Consider the following 23,781-nt stretch of genomic DNA (forward strand, 5'->3'; position numbering starts at 1 on the left):
TTGGACACAGCACTCGAGGTGCCAGTACAGAGGAACAATCACTGCCCTGGTCCTAGTGGCCACATTAGTTTTATCATGCAGGTCAGAATGCCATTGGCCTTCTTGACTACCTGGGCACACTGATGACGTGTGCTTGCAGCCTCTCTCACATCTGTCCCATGAAGTTGCATTTTATACCTCAGGATAACTCAAATTATGTTAAGTAGTGATGATCAGGCAATAGAATTGAGTCTCTTGTCAAAGTAGTCTGAAGTGCTTTTAAACCTTTTAAACCTAGAGCATCAAGTTTCTGTGATCCAAAGCCTAATTTTAATGCAACACAATGGCATAATCTTGGCTCATGCATCCAGGAAAATTGCCAAAACTCTGGGAAAGAGCACTGACAAAACTGCATAGGATAGCACCATGAAAGGTAACAAAGGTGAAACTGCAGAAAAAGTAAGAGAGAGTTATTCAAGGATTCTGTAGGAATAACAAGTAAGAAAAAATCTTTAGGAGAAAATAAAAAAAAAAAAAAAGAAAAGCTTTTAGTCCTAGCAATCAATTGCATAATATTAAGCAATAATTTACATTTACATTTTTAGTTTTACATAATTTGTGTTTGTGATCTCTATCCATGTGTAGTATATCTACAGTTATTTGATATTCACGTTCAGTTTCTCCTGCTATCTGGTCTCTTCATTTTCTTCTCCAAATACTTAAGTTCCACAGTGAAAGGGCAATATTTTTTTTGATCAAGGTTTTATACTGAATAAAATAGTTTTTAAAAAATGCAGAAAGACAATCTCATCTGTTTTATAATTCTGCAAAATAAATCTGAAATCCTGCTCCCTATCAGTAGAAAAGAGGATATGAATGGTAGTTATTGCTAAATACATTACAACAAATTTCTGGTGTAAAACTGAAGCAAGTCTGAGTTCTGAAGTCTTTCAAAATAACGTTGCTTTAGTGTATTCTGGACACCTTATTTCCAAGGTGCAGGAAAGAGTTTTCTCAGGGTATATACTTGGGAACAAAGAGACAGTGGAATGATGGTAAAATAAAATATATTAAACCATTTTCAGGAGATGAGGAAGAAAAAGGTCTTGATCTCACTCCTACTTAATTATTAATAATAAATAAATGACTCCAGTTAATTTTATCACACTTGAACACAGAAAAGGAATTAAAAGAAACCTTTATATCTGGAGGGGTATGAAGAAAAATAGACATCAGGAATTCAACCCAAAGAGTGTGTTAAATTACCTAAAAAATATTCTATCCTCTCTCAAGGCCTATCCTAAATAATTTGAGAACAGAGATGACATTTAAAAGCAGAAGGGAAGGTGGGCAGGAAGATCACAGCAGAAAAGATGAATTTCTTGTGCTGCTATATAACACCATCATTTTTCTTAATTATTCTTGACGTTTCACCTATTATTCTGTGAGCTCCCTCAGAGCATAGAGGGGGAAAAATGCCAGTTGCTTTTCAGAATAAAATGTGAAGAGGTGCTTCCTGTCAGCTTTTATGGCTGAAGTCTGCCCTTTGATACACAGAATCATAGCACCACCTATCTGGTAACACAAGCTGTTATGTTTGCAGATGTGCAACCCATGGCAGAGTATGCAAAATGTGGGGTGTGGAGAGTATTTGTGTGGAATGAGGCCACTAGGCTAAGCTTGGTTTTATGCTGGAAGAGGAATACTGAAGATGTGCTGAAGCAAAGTAATGTTTAAGTGCTGAATTTACCCTCTAAGAATCTTTTTCAAAATTTGTCTATGAAAATAAATAGTATGCATCTGCATAGGACATTTAAATTTAACATATTGGAGCAAAGGAGCAAAATTACTATTTATCATAATGAACAAAACATTAATTTTCTCTGCTCCTTTAGGGTGTTGCTGTAAAACAAGGATTAAGAGTTGTTCATCAATGTGAAAAGGATGTAGGGGTTTTACTTAGAAAACTAAAGCTTGCATGGAAATATAAAAAACAAAGCAGAAAACTCAAAGCACTGGTGGTATAAAATTTTATATTCTTAAAAGGACATTTTCATTTCAATGGGTCTTTAAATTTATTTTGTATACTTCAGTGAATCATTAGGTATATGTAAGAAATAAATTGGTAGCTCACAACATTGCATCAATCAAGATGATCACTAATATTGAAAAGAAAAAGAAAATTAATTAGGTTAATACAATTAAAAGTATATGCTTGGGAATCAACAAACAGAAGTCACAACAAATAATTTCACAAAGCAAAATACAGATGTGACAGAAGGCTGACATCCATGGCAGGATGTATTTATCCACCTATTTTTTAGTATATTTATTTATTTATTTATTTAAGACCTATTTCTGGACATATAGTCTCAAGATGAAAATCCATTTTACTCCCTTGAAACTTCTTGGAAATTTGATACATTTTGAAGATAAACATCTCTTCCTTAAACCTTTCCCATCTCTAATAAGATTCATGAATGCAAGATAATGAAGCTATATGAGCAGAGATATATAGAATCTCAGTATCTTCCCCTCTATTTCATTTCATTCCAGGAAAGAAAATCTTGCATGTCAATCCACTATGAATTGTCAATTCTTTAGTAATTTTTGATCTTTCTTCTCATAAAATCTGCTCTCCTTTCCAATAGTAGGATTTCTCTTGTGCTTCAGCATCTTAACAAATAGTACTGAAAGAGAAAAAATAGCAATTTTCACTGCCTGATGGATAGTAATATATTTAATAAGTCACACTTACTAAGCACTAAGCAATAAAGCACTTTGATTCCATAACCCATTGTTATGATTTATGTTTGATGCCATGTAAATATATTAGATTCTGAGTGACTTTAATGTAGAGGTGTGGTGGGTTGACCTTGGCTGGGTCCCAGGTGACCCTGAGCTACTCTACCATTTCCCTTTCCAGCCGGACAGGGGGGACAAAATAAGATGGAAAATAACTCAGGTTGAGGTAAGGTGGTTTACTAAAACAAAAGAGAAGATTTGTGTGTTCATAAGCAAAAAGGAAAAAAAAAAAGTTTATTCTCTTCTTGCCATCAGCAAGGCATTCCCAAGAAGCAGGCCTTCAGCAGGCATAGTGGTTGCTTTGGAAGGCAAACACTGTAAAAAATGAATGTACCCCATTCCTCCTTCTTCCCTTAGCTTTATATCTGAGCTGACATCATGTGGTATGCAATACCCCTTTGTTCAGTTTGGGTCAGCTGGCCTACATGGGTCCCCTCCCAGGATCTTGCCCACACCCACCTCTTGATGTGGGGTGAATGTTGAGAGACAGCTCTGATGCTGTGCCGGCGCTGCTCAGCCAGAGCCAAAACTGGTGTGTTATCAAAACGTTTCCTGCTACCAATGCAAAGCACAGCACTGTGAGGGCTGCTGTGGGAAAACAAACTGTCTCCAGAGTACAATCTCCAACCCTTATTCCATGCTATTTGCATCATACTCAGATGCCACATAATTTATATATCTTCTAACTGTTCCATTGTATTTATTTACCATTAGTAAAATCTCTTCTTACTAAGACATACAACTTAAACTACATCCTTAAACCATCTCTATATCCAACATACAGATTTGTACAGATTTTGTACATTTTCCTTAACTACTATCCCGTCCTTCCACAAATAGTAATTATTTTCTCATTTTATGGGCTTCCTCCACCCTTCCAGATCCTTGACTTGGGCCTAAATTTCATTTTTCATCAGTTCACATAATTTCTGCTACTTTACTTCTTGTAACATACTTTACAGATTATTTGCCTAACATTCCGTACTTAGTCTTCAACAATCTATTATACCTCTCAGAGGCTTGTGGGTGATGAGGAATCTAATATATCCACTCAATGCCATATTTCTTTGCCCAAGAGTTTAGAAGTTAATTTGAAAAATGAGTCCCATTGTCAGATTCAATTCTCCTTGGGGTACCCTTTTGCCAAAAAATGCATATCTTAAGGCTTAATTAAGATAATTTTGAGCAGCGGCACAGCTTACAGGGTAAGTTTCCAGCCATCCAGTTGTTGCCTCTACCATGGTGAGTATGTGGCTCTCTCATCTTGGCATATATCTTGCCATATTCATGGCAGTGGTCTAAGGTAGTCAATTTGCCAGGCCACACCATATAGGAAACCCAGCCACCCTCTATTCCAATGAGATTTCACTCCTGTGGCTAGCTTGATGGCAGCATATGTTTCACAATGGTGGATAACCTGAGTGATAGACTCTGTCCCTCAATCACAAGCCCGTGTGTATGTTGCATCCCTTCCTAGATGTTCTGATTTTCATGGCCCCATTGGGCTATAAATAGCTCAACCTTTCACTCCCATTCTAGGTCTACCTGAGCTAGTCCAATCTTGGTATCCTTATCTTATCTGAGTCACCTTCTCTGGCAATGCTCCAAAATCTCAGCCTTTTGGCCAGTCCATAATCTGTTCCAGAATTCTTGGTAAATTGGATTTTCCTATTTGGTCTTATTGTTTAAGCAGTGCTACCCCCTGAGTCCATGTAGCACTGGTCACTTGATGTGTTGAGGGGATGTTTCCTCTGAACAATCAGTGTGACATGGGCAATCATAGTGCCAAGAGGAGACATGCTTCTGTCCAATCAACTTCTGAGGCAGATCAAACCCCCTCTTGGTCTGATAAAATCTCTTTTTTTAGTTGGAATGTAGTAGGCTTGTGATCCTTGATTGCCCTGGCTCCAAACCCCTAATGGTTGACCCTGGTTTTCTTCTGATGTTCTTTGCCAAATTTTCCATGTGAGAACATGCCCCCCAGCTTCAGAGTAGAGCATATTTTGTGTGGCTGATCCTGTTCAAATGGGTTGTTAACCACCTCAATAGGCACATGATGGTGTCTATCCTACCATTTTATTCCCAAAAACTGGATCTCCTGTGCAGGCTCCTTTACCTTATTTTGTTTTAAGGCAAAACCAGCTTTCAGAAGAATTTGGGCTATTTTCTTCCCTTTCTCAAAAGCTTCTGTTGCATTTCCCTAGACAATGATATAATCAGTATATTGCAGGAGTTTAGAAATAAACACTGCACTTCCGTCCATGCAGTCTGGATCAGTCCATGGCAGATAGTGGAGTTCATCCCTGGCAGGTTTTCACTCGTGGGGCAGCTGATTCCAGGTATCCTGGACACCCCTTCCAAATGAAAGCAAACTGTGTGCTGTGCTTTTCTTCCAGCCGGATTGAGAAAAATGCATTAGTGATATTAATTGTGGCATATCATTTGGCTGCCTTTGACTCCAGATCACATTGAGGTTCCACAATATCCGGTATGGAATGAAGATTTAATTCCTACTTTGCATCCATGGTCATACATTGCAATTTATCTTGTAAAAATCACCTGTTGTTGTAAAAGCTCTAAAACCTGAGAAAGAAGGAACTTTATACTGCGATAGATAGAGAGCGAGAGAGAGAGAGAGAGAGAGATAGATAGATAGATAGATAGATAGATAGATAGATAGATAGATGGATTATTCTGTGTAATGAGAAAAGTAAGGTAATTATGACAGCTTATCCTTGATGTCCTTCAACAGAAAATAATCTGACATAAATATTTAATAGAAGCATGACACAGAGAATTCACACTCTCCATTTATGATGTTTTTTATATGTTATTAATTTTTAAATCATTGGATGTCTACATTTTTTCATAGCAAAGTCTTATAACTTGAGGGAGGTGTTGCCTCAGGCAAAGCACTGCTGTTTGATTTATCTTCTGCACTCGTCTTGCTTTAACAATATGAACTTTTTTTCAGAGAAGTGCAAAGCTGTGTTTGACCCTACAGGGAAAAAGTTTTCTTTTTTAAGAAATGTGTACAAAGTACTTAATAAGTTATGTCACTCAGTTTTACTGTATATTATTTTTTCAGTGACTACACTTAAATTTCTAAATCCCCAGTTCCCAACATTTTAATAAAAACAAGACATTTTTAACAAAGTGTCAGCAGCAAAGTGATCAAAGTGCTATGGGAGCAGTTAGGCAACAGTTTGAGCTTTGAATTTCCTATCGCTTTCCAAAACATTCACTTAAAAAGCATTTATTGAAGCTGAACTGCCTTTATCAGCCTGATCAGAGCTCCATAAAGAGCATGCATGATTCAACTGCCTTTCCAAGCTTTAAAAATATAACTTTGATATATGCCTCACAAGTACAGCACAATAGTTTTCATGCTCACGTTTGTTAAGATTTAGTGCAGCGATTAAAGAACAGAAGGGCTCTTTGGTGGCAATTCTCAGACATACCAAATATCCCAAAGCACAACCTTCTACAAATCAGAGATTAAGGTAGTGACAAAAATTTCCACTTGATTGCAGTTTTTTCCCCTTAAACTTGTGTCAGGAGTGACTATCTTTTCGATCAAATCTCTGAGGGTGGTGATTTTTTTTTTATATTTTTACTCTGTGAGAAAAATATCAACTGAGAGATAAAAAGTGACATTTTTTGTGCCTTGTCCAGAAGTCAGTCGATTTACTTGAAAAACTGTGTGTGCCTGACCTATACATGAAGTTTCTGACATGCCTCTTGTCAAGTATTGATCATTTAAGACTTTACTGTTTGCTTACTGCAATGTAGCTAATAATCTCTTTTTATTTAGTTTTGTGGCTTTGAATTCTTATCATGACCCAGCTGATTTCTCTGGGACATTCTTGCCTCAGCTGGGTAAGTGGCCTGTGGAAATTAAGCCTACTAAAGCACCTTCCTTGGCAAAGAGACTTTGTTTTCCATCCATTCACACTGCAAGAGGTTTGCATGCAGATAGATACATTTGGAAGCAGCAGATGCCATCAATCTTTATGACTTTCTGATACACACCATTTCACCTCTACCTCTTGTAAGGGATGGCTGAGCAATCATGTTATATTCTCCTTGAATGACGTAGGACCTTCTCATTCAGCTCACCTCAGCATTTTGTGGTAATTGCTAGGACTACACAAAAGATAGGACTTTGATCAAGTCTCTTCTTGGTGTCTTTGAGATGGCATTCCAATCTGCCAGACCTTCTCTCTCAACATTGTAGTTATACTGTCATTCTTTCCATTGCTTCTCAATTCAGGATGAAATTACATCTTATTTTCTTAATGTACCCTGACTATTTTCCTACAGACTCAAAATGCTAGCAAAGACAATATTCCTAGGTTCACTGGTAAATCTTGTATGAAACTATGAAAAGCCAGTAATATGAGAAAAAAGCTCATATCTTTAGGACATTTGTTTATATCTCACCAGAGAAACAGAATGATCTTCAGCAGAGTATTTTAATTCTGTCTTGTTAAGAACTGTAGATCTTGCCACCACAAAGATTTATGTAATGGAGTTTCTGAAGCTGACACCCAAGTAGTTTGACATGCAATAGTTCATTTTCTGTAAATTTCAAATGTAATGAATGGAACAATATTTCAGACTTATATTCAGCATTAATTAGGCACAGGTGTCTGCAACAGCTCATTCAACTAAATCTTACAATCTACAGGTAGCTTTAAATATCTGTTTGAACTGGGGTGGGGGAAAAATGTAACAGACTTTGACTTGAAATTCATCAGTCATAATGGCAAGACTCAGCTGCATCAGCCAGAAATACAACCTCATTTGTCAGATTAATTAAAAAAAAAACCCAAACCCCCTCCCCACAAATTCTGTAACTTACAATGAGAACAGAGTGAAAATTACAAACTCAGTGTAAAAACTGTGGTTCTAAAAATTACTATTTAACTTTCCTCTAACTCTTTGCTGGCCTATATTATAGACACTCAGGGTCCCTTTACTTTAAATTTGTTAAACTCTTATTCTTTTGTGCATGCCTAGAACTGTGTCAGTTTTATTAAAGCTCAGAGTTCAGAGATTACTTTGTAACTCAGTTCAATCAAAACACAGAGCAAGAAATTTCTCTTCCAAAATATTGCTATGTTAGATATAAAAATATTTTTCACTGTTAGTTTAGCATAGTGACAGAAGTGGACTGCAAACAAAGATTTGTTCTGGTGGTATTTTCATTAAACTAAGCTGGAAGAAAGTGTTCTCATTTCTGTAAGAATGAGACAGTTAAAAGAGCTGCCCAGCTGGTAGAAGGGGCAAATTAATTTCTTTTCCTCACATAAAATTATTTAAAATCACATTCCATATGGGAATAGGTTAACCATCTGGCTATATCTGTTTTATCTGACTAGGGAGTGGTTGGAAAATCTTGCTGGGAAAAGAAAAGTCTTGAACTGTTATGCATGTTCTAAATAGCTATTCTAAAATTTACCTATATAGACACTAACAGAAAGTTTGACAATTTCCAAAACAGCTATTTTATTTTTTTTCATCTCGTCTTCAGGTGACATCCTAGTCCCTTGCATGCAAAATTATATTTTTTCTCTACTTCAGTGAATCTTGCATTCTTTTATGCACAACTTTAGCAGAAGAGTAAGAAGACACTGATGTAGTGAGGACTGTAATCTGCTGGTGAGGAAGATCTTCTGGGGGAAAACAATCAAATCTAATTCTCTCCATATATGCCATTACCTGAACAGATAGGCAACTGTGTGAGAAGAAGGTCAACCCCCTCACATTTAGACATTATTTCAAAGAAAGCACAAGTGCAAAGCAACAAATTAAGAAGATCTCTGCCCTCAAAAAGTGTTTTGGAATTTCTCACACTGCTTAGCAGCTGAACACTGACTTCTCAAAGTCTGTCAAGAAATGAAAGTCTGCAATTTTGGGGTTGTATATATATGCTAGAAAGTTAAGCAGTACTAGCAACTTTTCTCAAGTTCTGCCTGGGTGGTTGATTTGGCATAGCTTCACTCACTTGCAAAATTCTTCCACCCTCAGATGCCACTGTACATATTTGGAATGGTTGCTAGACTGCACTACCCAAGAAACTCTACCTGAAGAAAAGTCTAACAAGCTGTCTGAAGTCAAAACTACGCAATAAAGCATGTTAACAATTAAATATCATAGATACCAAGGCATGAGTGTTAGAGCTCATGTTGTGATCCTGATAAATTTACTAGTGCAGTTCTGGCAACTAGTTAAATGTGAGAGTAATTTTAAAAGTCTTCTAGTAGTTTTGTCTTTTGTGATATCTCTCTATAGAATATTTTCTATGATTTTCTTCAAGCCCTGTTGAACTCACATTTCAGCTCTTTAAAAACAGGAACACTTACAGGCTTTTCTCTTCTACTTGGTTACCCTTTACCATGAAGCTTGAGGAACTCAGTGTATATGAGATTACTGACCTTTTGTCAAATACAGTTGAAATTAATTTTCTTGAGGATAACAAACAATCTGACACAACGCACTCACACACAAACTTAATGCAATCCTAATTTGACCAGGAAATAAGGCTAAAATTAATTTTTAAAATATACAAAAATTGAGATGCCTTTCTTAAGGAGTAACTCCATCTTTTTAGATTTTTGTATCAAACTGCATGCTGACTGATTCTGTCTGACACCTGGTGATTGCTTTCTTGAAGCCTGACACTTAACTTCTAGCTCTTGCTGCCTTTCACTTGAATTGATCTCCTGGCACCTGAAAACCTTGACTCCTAGAATGTTGATAAAGAACATTATTTTTAGAGGTAGGAAAGAGTGAAAGTGAAGAGACTTGGAATTCTTTTGACTAGAAATAACACCAGGAAATGAAAAGTTAATAGTTTCCTCAGCAAATGAATTAAAATTTCTCCTGGTGATTTGAAAAATAGATTCTAAACTATTACTTTTCCGTTATTTCAACATCACAGACTAAAAGTTCAAACTAATCACACTACATCTCTAATAGAAGAAAAGCACAAGTAATATAAAATATAATGGGGAGGACTTGAACTGAAAAGCGGAACTTAAGAATTTATTCACATAATCAACACATTAGTGATAAAAATGGTACAATAGGAAAAAAAAAATCCCTAATCATATGAGGTAGATTCTAGTTATTTTTGCAGTGATTTGACATAATAAAAAAAAATTCTGAATGACAAATAATACCTGGAGAAAAGAAAGACCTCATTTACTGCTGATTTTCCCTGGTGAAGCTTATTTTTTTAACTGTAAAATTACATAAACACAGAATTATACTCCTAACCTTGCCAAGGCGTTCTTCTGCCTTATGGAGTGTTGCGATACATAAACCTAAATCCAGTTGAGACTGAGAAATTATTCTTTGTTTGGCTCTGTTCCCTGAGGCAGATGTTAGAGTTGGCACTCTCAAACATGCCTGACAGACACACTCTGAAAATGTATAGCAATCTCCAAATTTATGCAGATGTCCAGATGCTAGAATGCTGATTGAGACATGGATGATGAAGGTTTAATTTCATGATCCTTCCTGAAAGAAGGAAGTTAAAATCCTAATTTCCCACTTCCATTCAAAAGACATTAACCTTGAGGATATACATTTTTGCTGCAAAAGATCACTGACTAGCTCTGTTACTGAAATCATACTTCAATTCAGAAGATTCTTTTGGTGAGAAAATGTGCACAAAACAGTGTACTTCATTAATCTGGTAGATTATCAGCATCTGAGTGTTACTAGCAATGTGTCTTTTGTGTAATATAACAGTATTTAATATAATAGTATTTAAAGTGGGTGATAGAGTTCAGATCACCTTCATATGCTTTATTCATAATAATACTCTTCCTTTCTGCTTTAATGGTTTGTTTGCAAAAAAGAGAACATCTTCATCAGGTAGCTGGATAATATGGTGCAGTTTAAAATAGAGATTTGCATCCCTCCCAGCAAAAGATCTTTGAAGGCATAAATTAAAAAAAAAAAAGTAGAAATGATACCAAGGCATATTTGAAGATAAAACCATTAAACAGGTTTCAAAATTCACCCTGTGTTTAACATTTCAAATTGGCCATTGTAGAGAATGTGTTGGATACATCATATGCTGAGATGTCTTTTTCTATGTTTATATTAATAAATTAAACTGTTCTAGGGATGGATATATGCTCTGGAACTTCAGCATCAATTTAATTTGATTTTATGATTTTATAATTCTATAGTGAGCCTTGAAAATTTGTCTTGAGTCAATTAGCACTCTCCTAGATAATTTATAAGTATGGCTGAGGAGTTATGGCATACTTAAGAGACATTCTTAATCATTATTTCGGGTCTGTTTTGTTGTTTTGGAAGATGAAAGAATTCAGTGGTAGGGGCAGAAACACACACAAAGACATTTAATGCCTGACAGCCTCAATGTCAGCTATAGGTTCTGGAAAAATTCAATATGGTAGTGTAGATGTAGCTTAAAACTGCTGATACACTCTTTAGGGTACTCAGATTTTTGTTTCCACTGTACAACCTGTCAAGTCCTAAGTGAATATTTGCTTGTGATCATCTTTGGAACTGATCCTAAGAAACTTGCCAAAATTGACCCAAGATATCCATTTGTAGATAAAAGAAGACAAGGGAGACTGTCATCTTTCAAATGAAGATATGATCTGTCTTTCTGAATTTTTAGCAAAAGGTGTGCAAGAAAGAAAGGCTTTGCCTAGTGGATGGGAAGTGGAAAATTATTTCATGTGAAAGTAAAAAATCAACAGCATAAAATTGTCTGAAAGGAATAAAGGATTCAGAAACATTCAAAAGGTGGAGAACAGGTGAAAATTCAGAGCATATTTAAGAAAATAATTAGAAATCAGACATGAAGTAATATTATGGAGAATCTATCTGACTATATATAAATGTGATTAAGATGGTGATGAAAAGTTTAGAGGACACCAAGTTAATGTTAATTTTCCAGAAAAGAGTGATGTATTTCACTTTGATATTTTGGAAAAAATGGACAAAGGATGGTGAAGAAGCTGTATGGGAGGAGACTGGAGCTGTCAAGGCAAGAGATAACAAATAAATAGACCAGAGTATTGGCTGGGAGAGCAAGAAGAGGAGAGGTACATTACACTGAAGAATGAGTGACAAGACCTTGACAGAGCTAGCTGAATACTGTAAGTCTTGAATTGGAGCTCAAATAAACAAGAGCTAATATCAGTGTGCTTTCTTTGAGACAGGTCTTCCATTCATGGTGGTAATGTCAGTCAGTTCAGACAGTCCCTCTGTGTCTATATGTGTATGTCAATCATCTATTCAACAAATGCAGATTTTTAATTCTGGAAGTATTGGATTTTAAATCTTTTTTCCATGCATATAAGGACTTGTAAATATAGACATCCCACAGAGTATTTATATCACAGTTGAAATTTTTTTTTATTAGATTTTTTTTCAATATAAAAAAGAAAGAAATATAAATGAAATTTTGACAATCTGGTCTATCAAAGAAAACAATTACTCTGTTACTAAGCTACTAAGGTATTTCATGTCATAATAATAATATCATGCTTATTGTAGAGCTTGAAAAACTTGAATTCTAATGTTTTCTGTTTCATCTTCTTTTTTTTTATTTGTTTGTTTGAGTTTTTGTTGGCTTATTGTTAGCTGTAGAATGTTTTCTGTCACAGAATTCAATGTGAAAAAACAAAATCAAAACCTGCGCAATACCAATGTATAATGGAACCATTTACATGCAGTTATATGTTTCACTTCAGAACGGTGGTTTTCCTTTCCATGCTTCTCTTGTCTGAACCATATCTTACAGGTGGAAGATTTTTTCATTACTTCTTTAATTCAGTTCTGCAGGTTTACCAAGAAACTCCATTCATAACTCAGGATCCCATTCTGTCACCAGCTAAACAAACATGGAACAGTCAATTCCCACTTTAAAAGTGTGTGGCTGATGCATGAAGATCCAAAAAAAGAGATCACTGAGAGGAAAGGGACCAAGAAAACATGAGATAAATCTGGTTAAGGCTCAAAGATGTAGTCAGAGTCTCTCACTACACAGTTTTTATCCCATTTCATTTAGGCCACAGACTAAGGTACAGTGAAAGGTGTAAAGAACGAGAGTGAGGTGGCTTTGTTGCTGCTCACAGGGAAGCCCATGTACAGCCAGAGGTCTATGGAATCAGTCATCTAAGCACTTGTTGGAAAAATTAGGCCATGGATGGAAAGGTAGTCATTTTAGTTTCAGTGGAGGTGGAAAGCAACATTTTAATACTTTAAGGGAGCCAATAAATTAGAAGGAAAAATTTATACAAAGACGTTGGAGAGAAAGATGTAAAGTAAACAATAACCTAGGGTAACTTCTTTCAAGTAGAATGGTCATTACAGATTTGAGTTCCCTATAACTCTTCAATCAGACCTTATTTGGAATCAAATAGGCAGGCTAATATCATTTTTTCTTTTACAGGCTAAAACCTTCTACATAAACCCTGGAAAACATACTTTCTTTCTGGTGAATAGTCATCTCTTATTTTTTTCCTCATTCACATACATAAAGTGTTTGACTTAACAAAGAATAGGTTATTTGAGGGATAAAAGGAAAATGTAAGAAAGAGCATAAGCAGGATAGCGTACAGCTCCTAACTGCTATATTTATCATGGACCTCTCTTATATTAAGGTAATTCCTAAGTCAACTATTCCTTTCTCTGCTTTCACAGCAACATCTACCTCACAGCTGGGATTGCTCAGTCTTGCTGGGTAGTAAAACCCTACTGCTGACCTTATGGTGATGTGACCTGCACTGTTCATCGTGACAATCCCTCACTGCTCCTTGTTACCTGCTCATCATTTTTTTCCCCACCTTGCTTTGCTAGCAGCTTTACAAGCTATTCCCATTGTTTATAAATTCTGACTAAGAAATTAAAAAAGCACTACAAAACAATGGTCTTGTAAAATATGAGTTATTCTTTGGTATGCTATTTTTTCTTAATTCAAAAATACCTCTTAAACTTGCCCTATTGTAGGTTTTTTGGGGTTTTTTTTTTGGGTTTTTTGGTTTTTTTTGGGGTTTGTGTTTCTTTTTTTTAATAAAGGCAGCAGGTTTTGGACTCTGTTACAGAAACGTATTTTCATAGCTAAAATGTCCACTCTGTTTGCACACATTTAAATGGCAATTATTCCTGTACAGTGTTACCCTCAGAAATTACTCTTTACATGAGGGTATAAGAAGAAACAGTTTCCAAACAAAAAGAAATTGTATATGCAAACAAATAAGCTGAAAGTTGGCTTGCAGGAACATTTAATTTCTCTTTTTTTTTCCACCAGATGTCAATAGAGTTCTCTTCCTTTTTGGGTTTCCCTACCACTTGAAAATTTGGATTAAAAAATAGCAGAACTTTCATTTTTTCTTTATCCCTGAACCACAAAGCTTACATCCCTATATAACCCTGAAATGATATACAAAGAGAATGAGAAGCAAGAGGTCTGTTGCTAAGGTACAGAATGTTTTTTGTTTACCAGATCAAGATTAGACTCTGTGGGTGCTGAATTGAAATAAAATTTATTTTAAATAGAGCCCTGAGAAATCAATTGTAACCAGCAGTTAATGGCCAGTTTGCAACAGCTTGAGGGAAAGCCAAGGGCAGTTAAAGCTCCAGCAAATTAGTTATTAACTGTGCTAATTAATGGTATTGCAGAGATTATTGCTATCATAAACTGTAATCAATCAGGTTTATCATTGTGTCTAAGGAAAAGTTTGCGAGTAACAATATCTTCTGAATGCAGCTCTGCACTTCCAGTTATAATTAATATGATAATCTGAGTATTCCAAAATGCTAAATTATACTTTCCCTTCCCAGGAAAATATGATCATGCATATGACCCACAATGATAAGTACCTCATGATAAAATGTGGTCAGATGAAATGATAAATTCAATGGCCAAGGCTTCAGGGGCTTGTCATGATTTATAGGAAGACTGTACAAATAAAGACGACTAACTGTGGCTGGATTCACTGTCGTATTTTTCCTAGTGATGCAAAGTTGTAAATTTGAGTAATTCATGGCTGCTTTGTTGATTCAGTTTTGAAAATTTCAGTGCATATGTAACTCCTACTTACACAGCACTTGGCTGAGTACTGCATCTCTCCTCTCAAGTGTAGTAATTCTCTCTTAATCTCACGTGATGAACTGGCTAGTTTTTACCATGAGGGAGGTTTGTGAGCCCTTGCTCTAGAACCTGGGTCTGTTACATGGTTTCTGGAAGAATAAAACTCAGTCTGTTTTTTTTTTTTAGTTTTTTTGGTTTTGCTCCAAATGAGAACCTTATTCAAAGCTTATCGTGTTATAAGTGGCTTGCAGTGTAAATGGCCCTGTGAGAGAAATATGGACAGTAATAGCAATAAAGTATGGGCAGACATATCAATAAAGTTAGTACAGGTTTACATTATGAAATATATCCATATTTTCAAGTAGATTTGACATGTCTTTTGTTTTGGGTCCTATATTACAGTTGCCTTCTGTTGCATCTGCAGTACTAATGTGAGACTCCAGTGTTGCAATGTGGAAGTGAGACTCCAGTGTTGCAAATGAAAACTGGGACAGTATATACCAACCCCTTCGTAGAAATAACAACATTAAATAAACTGACTGCCTTCCAAGCCCAAGTCACATGTAGGTGTTTCACAGTATTGTGAAGCCAAACAATAGTGATTCAGGGACCCCTCCTTGTCCCCCAAAGCCTAGGAGTACAGGCTGTCTTACTGTCACTATTGAGACCCATCTGTTTTTACAAAATTTTCACAGACTTGCTATTGATCATGTGTTCCTGGACCTCTGCTGGACCTAGAGGCTCTGAGCCTGTGGTCCAGAGAGGTAATTGTGACTTTTTTCTTTTGTTTTTTTTTTTTAGTCATAGGTCATAACTTCTAAAATAATGAGGAATGGTGTTCTTCAGTGGCTTTTAGGGTAGCTGTTACCTGTACAAGAATGTTGCAGGAGAGAACATGAGAGTGCAAAACCCTTAAGATGTTGCTGGAATGCTGTTTTAGACAGAGGAAGTGATCCTTATACAGTCATATTCATAGTGCCATTCTACAGCAGTTCATGAGCAATGACTACCTTGAGTTCTGCCCGAAGATACCACTTGAGACATCCAGGTGGAGTGTGCACAGATGAGAGATCTAAAAGTTATGCAAATTAAGTAATATAGAGGTACAATCTTTGATATTGCTCCCTGGCTCTCTCTTTTTTTAGCAATACAGATATGGGTACATTCAGTCTGGCCTTGAACATGTTCCCACTTCTGCTGATTATGTAGCTTACTTCTAATTTAAATTCAAATTATAGATATGGATTAAAACTGAAATATTAATAAAGAATGGAAAACAATGGCATAATTATTGCAGAGATGCTCTTGCTGCTTTTTTCTAATTGGATTTTAGATCAAATCCATATTAAACAAAACTATCAGCACTGGAACTTAAAATCTCCAACCAGTTAAAGTATTTTATGAATTATAAAGTAGATGGGATAATTCAAATTAGTATTAATCTTGGTAAACACATGCTTACAAAATGTTGTGCAAACCCTAAGCGAGCAATGATAACTAAGCCCCAAATGTGTGCGTGTGTGTGAGCAGGGTTAGACAATTTGTTGGCAGACAGGTTTTTACTTCCTTAGCAGGAAGAATATGGATTATGGCCATGGCTCATAAACTGCGAAGAGTTAGCATTACTGGATGAAATGAACACTAAAGAGGTGCTAAATGGTTTAGAACAGAACAAAGAAAATAGAAGTAACAAGATTTGTGTTAGTCACCAACCTCACAATTTGTGTGTCTTTTAAAACAGCTATTCATTACTGCTTTTCTCAATGTTTTTAATTATACTGATATCTGGTAGATATCTCTTCAATTTCTTCTGTCACAGAAACTTGCCAAAACTGATCTTTTCTCACTTGCAGTCCCTAAATCACCTTAATGTCTAATTTTGTTCATAGTTAGTTCATAGATCTACGACATTTCTCAAAGATTTCTTAATTCTGATATTGTTAGACACGTTTTCGTGTTTGGTTTTATTGTTGTTCTTGTTATTTTTTTCCTTCAGACATTTCAAATTCTTGAAGAATAATCAGGAGATTGAAACAAGCAAGACCTGCTAAAGAAGTTTGAACTATAAAATTATTATTTACAATGTACATTACAGTTTGGTCTTGATTATTTCTTCTTCTGGCAGTGTAAAGATTTTAATATGAAGGAAATTGTCCATAACCTAATCTCATCATCAATTCACTTTTCCAATAAATTGAAAAGTAAAAGAAATAGAATCAGCTGTTGAAGTAAGCCAATGAGCTAGCACATTGAACATTTTTTATAATTAAAAATAATTTACCATAATTTATAATGTACTTACATTAACTTGTAGGACACGTATTTTGTAAATATCTTAGGAAAAATTTGGTTTTTAATGGATGAATTGAGTGCAATATTAATATAACAGCTAAGTTTTCCTTGCACTTAAACTGAAATAAATCCATGGAAAGGTATTCTACCAATGTTACACTAGTAATTCTTTAGGTAGAATGGAGGCATTTCTCTACTAGCCTAATATCTCTTACTAATAAAAGGTAGAATATTTAATGAGATTAACAACCAAAAATAAATTTTTATGTATATGTATGGTAAAAAATTTTTGCAAGAAACTACCCTGGCAGATAAGCTGTATGTATTGAGACTTAAATTATGATGATTAATATATATTGTGTTACTACAGTGGTATGCTCAGAATCCATTTGATTCTGTGTTCAAAAGTTTTGAACCTTTAGTCATGAAACAGTTTGCTTTTATCTTGCTTTTTTCTAAATAAAGCTTTTTTCTTCAAAGACTTAGAGAATCACTGAATATACTGAGTTGGAAGGAATCCTAAAGGATCATCAAGTCCAGGTCCTGGCCTGGACTTGAAGAACCCTCCCCAAGAGTCACACCATGTGCCTGAGACCATTGGCCAAACACTGCTTGAACTCTGTCCGGCTGGTGCTGTGACCTGAGGAGCTTGTTGCAGTGCCCAGCCTCTTCTGGGTGAAAAACCTCTTCCTGATATCCAGCCTAAACTTCCCCTTACACAGCTTCAGGCCATTCCCTCAAAGCCTGCCAGTGATCAGCACAGAGAAGAGATCAGTGTCTGCCCCTCCTCTTCCCCCAGTGAGGAAGCTGTAATTGCAATGCCTCCCCTCAGTCTCCTCCAGCTGAACAGACCAAGTGACCACAGCCACAGCTCGTACAGCTTCCCCTCATGGCCCTTTGCCATCCTAACTAACTTTCATCTCCTTATTTTAAGTTTTAAATAGTTAGCTGCACAATTAACTTAAAATATAACGTGGATTGTGTTCTGAAAATATCCAGACTTTTTTTCTTTGTATTTCAGTAGTATGTGGAGATCTTTATCATCCGGACTGTTTGCTTTAGAATGAATGGGTTATTTTTACTCTGAATGACTCATCTTTTCCCTCTCAAGGATTTGATATTTGGTAATTATAAGGCATATATTTTCAGTTTTCTAGTAAATTCCTTTGTTACCCAATGGTTGGATAGCTTCCAAATTAGTTTATGTGATACAAATTAGAGAATTCAATATGTTGAAATAATCTCAGCCTTCGAGTTTTTCAAGAAATTATCTGCAGTGTTCTTCTTTGAATCACAGAAACAGGCCTAAACTTTTTAAGACTGGAGGTTTACTTTAATGTATGAAGTATTTGTATACCTTTTTTCAAATTATAATTTTATACCTACATTTTATTTATAATTTTAAATGCTTGTTCAGTATTTTTTTCCCAACCAAAACTAAATAACTATTCAAAACAGAACCTTTCCATTTAGCACATTATCATGATTAGGCTAAATCTCAAGAACTTAGAGCCTCATGTAAATATGATACTTCTTGCCAGCAGAAGAAGGTGCAGGACAGAAGAAAAGCTGTTGAAGGTGAAAAGTGAGGGAGGGGAAGAAGGAATAGAATTAAAATCGATAGAGTGAGAGGATGTTGGACAAGTGCCAGGTCTGCTGAAGCCACGAGAAAGTCACTCATTGATTTTCTGGGCAATTGGATCAGACCCATTGTCTGATACTACTGCATTTTTTATATTTAGTAATTGGGAGTTATAGCCAAATTCTCAAACTGATAAATTTGATACCTTCTCATTTTCTGAAACTCCTTGATTTGTCCCAGTGCATAATTCGGATCTACTGACTAGCTGCCCTCCTAGCATACAGCAAATTTTGGGTTTATATATAGCCTCACTGAAGGCTGTTGGGAAGGAAAACAACTATGCATTTCCAAGTAGTCCTCTCCTGCATGGATCATTCTTGTAGCTATTGATGATTATTGCCTTGCAAGTGTTTGCTTGCTGCTCCAGCTGGTACTGAAGAAAGGGCTACATTTCCTACCCTGTTTTCCCAAGTCAGAATAGCTGGGACTGAGGGTACGGGGGCCACATAGAATTTAGAAACACTTTGCTGGAGTACTTCAAGTCTGCAGTATATGGTGTGAAAATAGGATATCTGGTTCAGTTAAGATACAGCATAATATTTCTTATTCAAAATTTCTAATTCTACACAAAATTGTCTTTTTTTTTTTTTTTTTTTTTTTTTTTGCTGGCTGGCATTTGACATTATTTACAATTTTTTTACTTTCAGGCCTCAATTTTCACAACTTGCCCTGCCTGAAATGCCTCATTTTAAGCTTCATTCTCCCATACTGTCCCCACATCTGCAGGACTGCATCTCACCTTTGAACTAATGAAGAAAGCTGCATTTCTTGCATTTCAGATTGGACAGAGAGCAGCCATTATAATCTTCTGTTCACTTGTAAAGATTTTTTTCTGCTTTTTTTTGTTTTTTATTTTTTTAAACTCAAATTTGTAATGATTTTTTTTCCTTTGCATGTTTTTAAAAAATATTAATCAACATTTTCTGATTAAGTGGAATGTTAATAAGCCTATTATCATTTAGTTACTTCTTACTTCCATTGCTTTCAGCAGGAATTCTTATCTTATTGAATTTTGAGCCTCTTTCAGGAAGGTTATCTTGAAAACAGAAGGCCAAGACATACTATAACTTTATGGAGAAAATGCAATGGCTCTAAGAAGCCTTTAAAGCCTTTAATGGGACCTCAGATGCTGCAAACAACAATGTAAGAGTATTAACTATGCAATGGAAAGATGTTTCCGTGCTGCAGGCTCAGTGAATCCTAGATGAAATCTGTTGTGGATACACTAATTATTAAAATTATTTACCAAGCTTCCTCTGTACTGGAAGCTACTCTGTGGAATGTGACAAGGGACACAAATCCACAACTATCATAGCTGTATAAAAGTCTAGTCTTTGGTAAATTTCAAAATAAGAAAGACAATAATTCAGCACATGTATAGGTTCAGAGGATGAATTGAATATGAAAGGAAAGATGTGAACTCAGTGAGCTATGAAGATGTGTGACTGTCTATAAATTTATTATGTGCATCCTTTAGCCTACAGTAGTTTGATCAAATGAATAATATACTTGTGAATCAGATAACTGGATTACCTGTGTTCTCAATGGAAATTTTAAATCTCATCTGAAGAAATAAACTCTTTCACCCAATCTAGGTCCTATGTCATTCAAGCAGTTTTACTCAGAGAATACAGACACAGGAGTGCATATATAAAAGTGATTTCATATTTGGTTCCTATTTGTATCTATTTTTCATAGAAAGAAAATTGCTTGTTTGGTATGACTAGTAATTTGGTTTTACTCACACAGCCATTTCTGTAAATAGGAGATGAAATTCTGTCCCAGTTGGGAAGTTTCTGAGTATCTGTTGTCAGCTGCTGGATATTTTGAACTCTGACTGATGTTGTGGCATCTTAGCAGCATACAAGAGCAGCTCATTGCCTCATAAAAAAGGGCTTTAACCAGAAAAAAAATATATCAACATGTTAGCTTGATAGTTAAAACTGTCTCTAGGGCAGTGAAAGATAGAGACTTAAATTGTCTCAGGAAACAGAGTAACTTTGCTGTGAACACACTCTGACATTTTGCCTCCTTTATAAGAGAAGCCTGATTTTAGATGCAACCACCATATTCTCGGTAGAATTTGGATGTGCTTGGGTGCATGAGGGCAATGCCTGTTCATCAAGCAGGCATACATAAATATTTTAATTTCCAAGGACACTGATTACCACAGCCTGAAACAAAGCCAAAACACAACTGTAGGCTTGCAGGAGATTTTTCAGGTAAAAAAAATGCAACCTGCTATATGATTTAAAGCAGCTCAAGGTATATGTCTAGCATTTATCTGCAGGGAAATTTTTTTATGATAATATTAGATCATTTTTCAAGCTTTAATAAATATGTTTTTTTAAAAAATCTGAGCATGTGCAGAAACATATTAATGGATAATAAAGAGTCTGAAGTGAAACAGCAAGTTCTTGTAAATAAGTAGCTCTAATGGGGTGCAGATGAGAAGGGATTTTCAGCATTTCAATGAATATAGTGTCTTCTTGTTTACCTTTATATCTCAGTTTAGATTATTCTTTATTTATCAGCTTAGATTGCTTACAGGATTTTAAGAGCTTGTGTTCTTCATAGTCAATTCACTAATAACCTAGCTAACTAAACACATCTACCAGAGCTATGTTTCATTGCTTAGCTCTATGCATGAATATCTGTAGTATGGTTTGCCATACTTAGGAAAAAAAAACCAAAAACAAAAAATCAAACCACTCATCTAGCAAGCTAGGACTACAACCCATTCATTCTAGAAGTTATAGGAAAAGCACAGATATTATAGAGTTTAATTTCTTTGATTAAAATTTTTTAGGTGTCAAGTCATCAGAATTGTAACTTTCAATAAAAAAAGATAAATTTTCTCTTTATTAGCCAGAAGCAAGATTGTGACACAAAGCCTGTTTTTAGCATCTTCCTATTTTGCAATCATCTGCATTTTATAGTATGTTTATACAAACAATCTACAAATCATTTGACTTAGAATTATTGTTCAAAATGTACAACTCACATAGTTTATCAATAGTTTCTATTTTACTTACTCTCAGAAGAGCCTTCAACTAATTGCAAGAAATTCTTCCTTAGAAGTGCAATTCATACTACAATGTCTATGTGTGCCATGCTTTCTAGAATATCTTGTTGTGTAGGATCTCCCACAAAATCCTGGTATTAATTTTTATGATAGATACAAACAAGCTCAACTGCATGTGATCTTTGTATTTCAGTGAAGATGAAGAAATGTTTTCCCCCAAGGCTAATTTTTGGAGTCAATATTCATCCTCTTGTAAATTGTCTTATTCACCTCAGCAAAGATCAATATTTCCTTAGTGGATTGATAAGATTAAATTCATCTAGTCTGACATTAGCCTAAGCTGTATCAAATGTATATATTCTTATTTCTAATATTGTTTTTCAGAAATTGATTGCAATATTCTTGGATAGCTAAGTTATGATGCAAGGAAATTCTGATAAAATGTGAACTTGTCATGCAATATTTTTTATATATTATGGAGCAGATCAATTTTAGTATAAAACACATAAATTTTAATAACTTTATTTTAGTGAATCTAAATTAATGTAAAGCACTTTAAGTTAAAATTTCTGTCCACACTATTAATGAGACATTGCATCTCACCTTGTACATCCACATGCAAAGAAACAATTCTACATTAAATAACTCAAATTTTTATTAATCCTAAAGAGTAAGAGTACCTTCAGTGTACTGAAGTTGCTTAAAAATGAAATTAACAGAGATGCAGAAGTTTGTTAGAACTGATCATGAGTTGTATCTGTATATTGACACTCCATGCACAGTGAATGATGAATGCTGCATGTACTCAAAAAATGAAGAATTTTAAAATCACATTTAAATAAAGGATATTTAGGATTTTACTAATTCTTGAAGAATTAAAAAACAAACAAAAAACCCACTCAAAAATACCATGTGTGGAAATGCTGCTGTTATCCAAAGGATGCTTATATAGAAGTCAGAAATTATGTAAACTTTCTGTACTCTAGAAATTTATTTTCTATATGATCCTCTGTGCTTTGGAAAATCCAATTTTCAGTATGTCTATTGTAATCAGAAAGTACCAGAAATCATTCTTGTCATTCAGCTGAATGAAAGGAAGAAGAAACAATATTTTCCATGTAACCACAACTTTCCCAAACCTCTTGCTTCTAATCTACTTTAACTAAACCTTAGGGCTTTTTTTACATTTGCTTTTGCTCTTGTCTTATTAAACAGAAAAATAACAGGGCAGAGTAATCCCACTTAAAATATTGAACTGTTCTTTAGCAAAAAAATAAGAGGAATGCTATTTGATGGAATCAGGTGATTTATCTGTAACTTCTCACCCCATTATATCTCTCTCCTTTAATTAAATAAGCTCCCTGCATGACTCTAAAATTACTAAATGAACATTTCAGTAGCTTTTTGCACCTACAGCCTTTGCAATCAAAGCTTTTTTAAAAAGACAATCTCTCACTTCCTGAAAAGAACCACAGCTTAATAGTAGAATATGGTTGCTGTTGTATCACATATTGTGCAGCAGCTTCAGTAGGGATAGAATAGGATTGGGAATGCAGGTAGCAAATTAGATTGATGTGTTGTCCTCGACATACTGGCATTTTCATTTCTGAGGCCTACCAAGTCCAAAACAAAACCATTTTTTATACTTGTTCAAAATCTCTAGAGAAATGACTTCAGGTGGTCTCAGCCCAGTTTTTCATGTACAAGAGGACACATCAAAAAAGCTGTCTTGATAGTAATTCATCACTTTTGTCTGTGGAAAGCCATGGGATTACAGCACGGAGAATAAAAAAGGTACTGCTAACCATATTTTTTTCCCTCCAACTATATGTCTCTGGACCATTTTGTATGAATATATGAACAGACATGTCAAGAGAGGCAACGTAGATCATGTCTTCATGGTTATCAGGAATTGTTTTTTAATTCACCTTTCCTACACCTTGTCTCTGA

This window comes from Molothrus aeneus, chromosome 2, assembly GCF_037042795.1.
Source record: "Molothrus aeneus isolate 106 chromosome 2, BPBGC_Maene_1.0, whole genome shotgun sequence".
Taxonomy (NCBI): domain Eukaryota; kingdom Metazoa; phylum Chordata; class Aves; order Passeriformes; family Icteridae; genus Molothrus; species Molothrus aeneus.